The following is a 7,109-nucleotide window of genomic DNA, read 5'->3' on the forward strand; positions in this document are numbered from 1 at the left end:
CTCTTTTCCTACCCCCTATTTGAGGCCAACAATTCAGATTTGCCATCTTGAGGCTATTTTCTAGATTCTGTAGCTGTGCTTTATTGTTTTTATTTTTTCTTTTGTCTCCTCTCACCGTGTATTTCAAATATCCTGTCTCCAAGCTCACTAATTCTTTCTTCTGCTTGATTCATTCTGCTATTAAACGACTCTGATACATTCTTCAGTATGCCAATTGCATTTTTTCAGTTCCAGAATTTCTGTTTGATTCTTTTAAGTTATTTTAATATCTGTGTTAAATTTATCCGATAGAATTCTGAATTCCTTCTCTGTGTTACCTTGAATTTTGTTTGAGTTTCCTCAACGCAGATATTTCTAATTCTCTGAAAGGTCACATACCTGTGTTTTTCCGGGATTTGTCGTGAATGCCTTATTTAGTTCATTGGTGAGGTCATGTTTACCAGGATGGTCTTGATGCTACTAGATGTTCTTCAGTGTCTGGGCATTGAAGAGGTAGGTATTTATTGTAGTCTTCATGGTCTGGGCTTATTTGTACATGTCCTTATTGTGAAGGCATTCTAGATATTCGATAAGACTTGAGTGCTGTAATTTAACCTGTATCTGCATTAGGAAGCATCTTAAGCTCAGTAACACTGTGGTTCTTGCAGACTTGTAGAGGTACCACCTTGGAAAAGATTCAGGAGAATTCTCTGGATTATTAGGCAGAGACTCTTGTTCTCTTGCCTTACTTTCTCCCAAACAACTGGAGTCTCTCTCTCTCTCTCTGTCCCTCTCTCTCTCTCTCTCTGTGTGTGCCATGTAAAAAGCTGGGGGTGGAGTGACACAATCATCCCTGTGTCCACTACCACTGTGTCTATGCTGGGTCAGACCTGAAGCCAGCATAGCACTGTCTCACCCAAGTTCTGCAGTGACTGCCCTCTGGCTACTGCCTATGTTTGCCAAGGCCCTGAGGCTCTATAATAAGCAGATCACAAAGCTAGGAAGGCCTATGTCCTCCCCTGCAGTCTAGGGAGTTCCCCCAGGTCTTGGGTGGGTCCAGAGGTGCCATCTGGGAGTCAGGCACTAGAATAAAAACCTTAGAAATCTACCTGGTGTTCTATTGCGCTGCAACTGAGCTGGCACTCAATTCACAAGGCACGGTCCTTCCCACTCTTCCCTCCCATTTCCCAAGGCAGAGAAGCCTTACCTCTTAGCCCCCACCATCATAGACAATGGGAACTACTGCCAGACTACTGCCAACATTCCCTTAAGGCTAAGGTCTCTTAAGTCAGCTTATGGTGAATGCTGCCTGACCTGAGACTCACCCTTCAGGACAGTGGGCTCCCCTCTGACCCAGGGCATGTCTAGAAATGCCATCCAACATTCAGTTTCTGGAATCAAGAATCCCAAGGGCTCACTTGGTGCTCTACCACCCTGTGACTGTATCAGTGCCTAAGGTGCAAGATAAAGTCCCCTTTTGCTTTTCCGTCTGATTGTTTCAAGCAACAGGAGTTTTACATCATAGCCACTACAGCTGGTACTGTGCTGAGTCTCACCTGAAGCCAGCAGGTCTCAGAGGCTCACCCAAAGCCATCAACATAGTGCCTAGGTATCACTGCCAGTTATTCAGGGTCCAAGGGCTCTTCAATTAGCAAATGATGAATGCTGTCAGACCTAGGTCCTTTCCTTCAAGGCAGCCAGTTCCCTTCTGGCCCAGGTTGTGTCTAGAAATGCCTGGAATAGGGGCTTGATGACTCTGACTGATACCATATCATGCTGTGGCTGAGCTGGTATCCAAAATGCAAAACAAGTTCCTCCCCACTGTTCCCACTCCTCTCCTTAAGTGGAAGGAAGAGATCTGTTTTGAAGTTGTGAGCTGTGCAGCCTGGGGTTGGGGGAGGGGTGATGCCAGCACTCCCTTAGCTTCCACAGCTGGCATCTTAGCAGGTTGCCTCTACCTCCCACCCCAGTCCACTGTCTCTTGTCCCAGTTCAACACTAGGAGTCACCTAAGAGCTGCAGTCCTTGTGTCCTAGGCTGCTTTTCATGTCCACTTAGACACACAGGACACTGTAGCCCTCGGTGGTGAGGTTTTTTCTTTTTTTTTTTGAGGCGGAGTCTCGCTCCGTCCCCCAGACCGGAGTGCAGTGGCCGGATCTCAGCTCACTGCAAGCTCCGCCTCCCTGGTTTGCGCCATTCTCCTGCCTCAGCCTCCCGAGTAGCTGGGACTACAGGCGCCCGCTACCGCGCCCGGCTAGTTTTTTGTATTTTTTAGTAGAGACGGGGTTTCACCATGTTAGCCAGGATGGTCTCGATCTCCTGACCTCGTGATCCGCCCGTCTCGGCCTCCCAAAGTGCTGGGATTACAGGCTTGAGCCACCGCGCCTGGCCGGTGAGGTTTTTTTAAAAACATTTTACTTTAAACTCTAGGATACAAGTGCAGAACATGTAGGTTTGTTACACAGGTATAAGTGTGCCATGGTGGTTTTCTGCACCCATCAACCTGTCATCTAGGTTTTAGGCCCCGTATGCTATGCATTAGCTATTTGTCCTAATGCTTTCCCTCCCCTCGCCTCCCACCCCTCAGCCGGCCCTGGCGTGTGTTGTTCTTCTTCCTGTGTTCATATGTCCTCACTTATGAGTGAGAATAGCAGTGTTTGGTTTTCTGTTCTTATGTTAGTTTGCTGAGGATGATGGCTTCCAGCTTTATCCATGTGCCTGAAAAGGACATTATCTCATTCTTTTTATGGCTGCATAGCATTCGGTGGTGTATATGTGTGACATTTTCCTTATCCTATCATTGATGGGCATTTGGGTTAGTCATGTCTTTGTTATTGTAAATACTGCTGTAATAAACATACATGTTCATGTGTCTTTATAGTAGAATGATTTATATTCCTTTGGGTATATACCCAGTAATGGGATTGCTGAGTAAAATGGTATTTCTGGTTCTAGATTCTTGAGGAATCACCACACTGTATTCAACAATGGTTGAACTAATTTACATACATTCCCACCAATAGTGTAAAAGCGTTCGTATTTCTCCACAGCCTCGCCAGCATCTATTGCTTTTGGTTTTTTAATAATTGTCATTCTACTGGAGTAAGATGGTATCTCATTGTGGCTTTGATTTGCATTTCTCTAATGATCAGTGATGTTGAAGTTTTTTCATGTTTGTTGGCTGCATAAATGTCTTCTTTTGAGAAGTGTCTGTTCATATCCTTTGCCTGCTTTGTGATGGGTTTGTTTGTTTTTACCTGTAAATTTGTTTAAGTTCCTTGTAGATTTTGGATATTAGACCTTTGTTAGATGAGTGGTTTGCAAAAATTTTCTCCCATTCTATACGTTGCCTGTTCACTCTGATGATAGCTTCTTTTGCTGTGCAAAAGCTCTTTAGTTTAATTAGATCCCATTTGTCAATTTTGGCTTTTGTTGCAATTGCTTTTGATGTTTTCATCATGAAGTCTTTGTCCATGCCTATGTCCTGAGTGGTATTACCCAGGTTTTCTTCTAGGGTTTTTATGGTTTGGGATTTTACTTTACTTAAAGTCTTTTATGCATCTTAATTCATTTTTGTATAAGGTATAAGGAAGGGGTCCTGTTTCAGTTTTCTGCCTATGGCTAGATTGTTTTCCCAGCACCATTTATTAAATAGGGAATCCTTTCCCCATTGCTTGTTTTTGTCAGGTTTGTCGAAAATCAGATGGTTGCCGAAGTGTGGTGTTATTTCTGAGGTTTCTGTTCTGTTTTATTGGTCTACATGTCTATTTTGGTACCAGCACCATGCTGTTTTGGTTACTATATCCTTGTAGTATAGTTTGAAGTCAGGTAATGTGATGCCTCTTAGCTTTGTTCTTTTTGCTTAGGATCGTCTTGTCTATACGGGCTCTTTTTGTTTTTTTTTCCATGTGAAATTTAGAATAGTTGTTTTCTAATGCTGTGAAGAATGTCAGTGCTAGTTTAATGGGAATAATATGGAATCTATAAATTACTTTGGGCAGAATGGCCATTTTTTTGATATTGATTCTGAAGATGGAATGTTTTTCCATTTGTGTCCTCTCTTATTTCTCCTTCCCATCCCTTGTTAGCTGTATTCCTATGTATTTTACACTCTTTGTAGCACTTTTGAATGGGAGTTCATTCATGATTCGGGTCTCTGCCTGTCTGTTTTTGATTTATAAGAATGCTTGTGATTTTTGCACATTGATTTTGTATCCTGAGACTTTGCTGCAGTTGCTTATCAGCTTAAAGAGTTTTGGGGTTGAGATGATGGGATTTTCTTTTTTTTTTTCATTATTATACTTTAAGTTCTAGGGTACATGTGCATAACGTGCAGGTTTGTTACATATGTATACTTGTGCCATGTTGGTGTGCTGCACCCATCAACTCGTCAGCACCCATCAATTCATCATTTATATCAGGTATAACTCCCCAGTGCAATCCCTCCCCCCTTCCCCCTCCCCATGATAGGCCCCAGTGTGTGATGTTCCCCTTCCCGAGTCCAAGTCATCTCATTGTTCAGTTCCCACCTATGAGTGAGAACATGCGGTGTTTGGTTTTCTGTTCTTGTGATAGTTTGCTAAGAATGATGGTTTCCAGCTGCATCCATGTCCCTACAAAGGATGCGAACTCATCCTTTCTTATGGCTGCATAGTATTCCATGGTGTATACGTGCAGAATCATGTTGTCTGCAAATAGAGACAATTTGGCTTTCTGTCTTCCTATTCAAATGCCTTTTATTTCTTTCTCTTGCCTGATATTCCTGGCCAGAACTTCCAATAGTATGTTGAATAGGAGTGGTGAGAGAGGGCATCCTTGTCTTGTGCCAATTTTCAAAGGGAATGCTTCCAGCATTGGTTAATATTATAACCAATCTTATCAGAAGCATTTTTAACTATTGGGAAACTGTTAATCTCATAGTTGCAGGTACAAGCTTTCTATAATTCTAAGTTTCTCTTTAAAGGTTATATACATTGTCACTGGCATTGGATTACTATCAGTTGTTTTCCTTTTAATGACAGGCTTATTTCATTTTTGAGAAAATGTCTACCAGATACTCAAGTCTGAAGAACCATGGTTTGTCTGCCAGCATTCCTACAAATAAACATGGTGTTCCATGAGAAAAGAGGCTTGTTCAGCTTGCAGCTCAAACCATCATGCAAGAGCTTTTCCCAGAGGCAATTTTTGTACTTTGGTATGCAGTGAAAGTGCTTTATATGCACTTTCCATTTTTTTCATACAGACTATTAAAGAGAGAAGTACTGAATGGTTAAGATTTAATATAATTAGTATTTTTTATTGACTTATTAAGGACATTTTTAACTGAAACTTGCCTTTAAAAAAATACAAACTGAATTTAAACTGACCCTGCCTTGATTTGTGATAAGGTGACAGCAGTTCTAAGCACTATTAATTTTGTACTATCAGTGCAAAGGTCAACACAGTGAAAAAGGCAAATAATATCCTAGTATAATTATCAAAATAGTTTTGACATTGCAGGCTGCTTAAAACAGTCTCATATACTCCTAGTGTTTTTCAGATACTGCTTTGAGAACCACTGGGGTAGAAATTAGAATTTTGGAAGTAAAAACCATAAATTTAAATGGAAGCTTTGGGATGGGAGCCTAATCTGTAAAATAATCAAATTCTTCTCTTCATCTTTTTTTGCATGTTTAGTGGATGGGTATGTGGGGAAAATGGACAAAAGTAAAGTTATGTCTACAGAAACAGTAGCATATTAGAATATGAGATTAGTCTTGTTACTGAGAAAAAAGAAAGGCTTAGATAGGTGTCAGCAAACTAGTACCCTCCTGCTACCTGTTTTGATAAAAAGTTTGATTGGGCCTCTCTGTCTTCTCTACGCTGGGAGAAGCTCTCCTGCCACAGCCCCTCACCCCCTGAAAATGTTCACCTGCTCCAAGTTCGTCTCCACTCCCTCCTTGGTCAAGAGCACCTCACAGCTGCTGAGCCGTCCGCTATCTGCAGTGGTGCTGAAACGACCGGAGATACTGACTGATGAGAGCCTCAGCAGCTTGACAGTCTCACGTCCCGTTACCTCCCTTGTCTCTAGCCGCAGCTTCCAAACCAGCGCCATTTCAAGGGACATCGACACAGCAGCCAAGTTCATTGGAGCTGGGGCTGCCACAGTTGGGGTGGCTGGCTCTGGGGCTGGGATTGGGACTGTGTTTGGGAGCCTCATCATTGGTTATGCCAGGAACCCTTCTCTGAAGCAACAGCTCTTCTCCTACGCCATTCTGGGCTTTGCCCTCTCAGAGGCCACGGGGCTCTTTTGCCTGATGGTGGCCTTTCTCATCCTCTTCGCCATGTGAAGGAGCCATCTCCCCCTCCCATAGTTCTTCCTCCCGTGTCTGGTCGGCCCTGTGTGATCCTTTTCCTATACCTCCCAGGCAGCCTGGGGAACGTGGTTGGCTCAGGCTTTGACAGAGAAAAGACAAATAAATACTGTATTAATAAAAAAAAAAAAGTTTGATTGGAAAACAGAACATAGACCACATGACCTGCAAAGATAAAAATGTTTACTCTATGGCCCTTTAAAATAAAAAGGGTCGTTAGCTCTTATCTTAGATAAATGTACTTACCTCTTAACTAAAATAGAGAGAAAATCAACTTTGAGTGAAATTCAAACATTTACCAAAAGGCTTTGAGTAGCGTTGTTTGCATCCAGCCCTATCTTGGGGAATTTAAGTTTATAATATACACAAAGGGCCTGAGGGAACAGAGTCACCTTTGATGGAGAAAGCTGGAGTTTCCAGAGGCTAAGTGGTGAGATATGGGACTGGAGAACAAGAAGGAAAGATTGGAAGGGTTAGAGAAGAGACAGACATAGGAGCAAAATATGTGATACAAACTTGTAAATGACTTCCTTTCTCCCATAGGTAGACAGTGTCACAACCTTTTTTTTTTTTCTTCACATACTATATGCATTTTGAAATCTACCTAATCCTTGAGTAAAGAACTTTATCATCTTGATATGATGGTCTGAGATGTCTAGGGAATATTTGGAAGGGAAAGTACTAAAGAAAGGCTAATAAAACTCCTCAGTCATGAGTTGTTTCTTGGATGTATTGGGAAGCTCCACCCTAATTTTCCTTTCCTCACAGAAAAGGGAGA

General features: G+C 42.2%; 1 pseudogene across 1 annotated transcript; it reads left to right on the forward strand.

The window, feature by feature from the left end:
* The first annotated feature begins 5,826 nt into the window (after positions 1-5,826).
* Positions 5,827-6,452, forward strand: LOC105520628 (annotated as a pseudogene). The gene has a single exon (XR_001003163.1). The product of XR_001003163.1 is annotated as an ATP synthase F(0) complex subunit C2, mitochondrial pseudogene (transcript).
* Positions 6,453-7,109: the final 657 nt, after the last annotated feature.

The sequence above is a fragment of the Colobus angolensis genome, unplaced genomic scaffold, assembly GCF_000951035.1.
Source record: "Colobus angolensis palliatus isolate OR3802 unplaced genomic scaffold, Cang.pa_1.0 Scaffold383, whole genome shotgun sequence".
NCBI lineage: Eukaryota > Metazoa > Chordata > Mammalia > Primates > Cercopithecidae > Colobus > Colobus angolensis.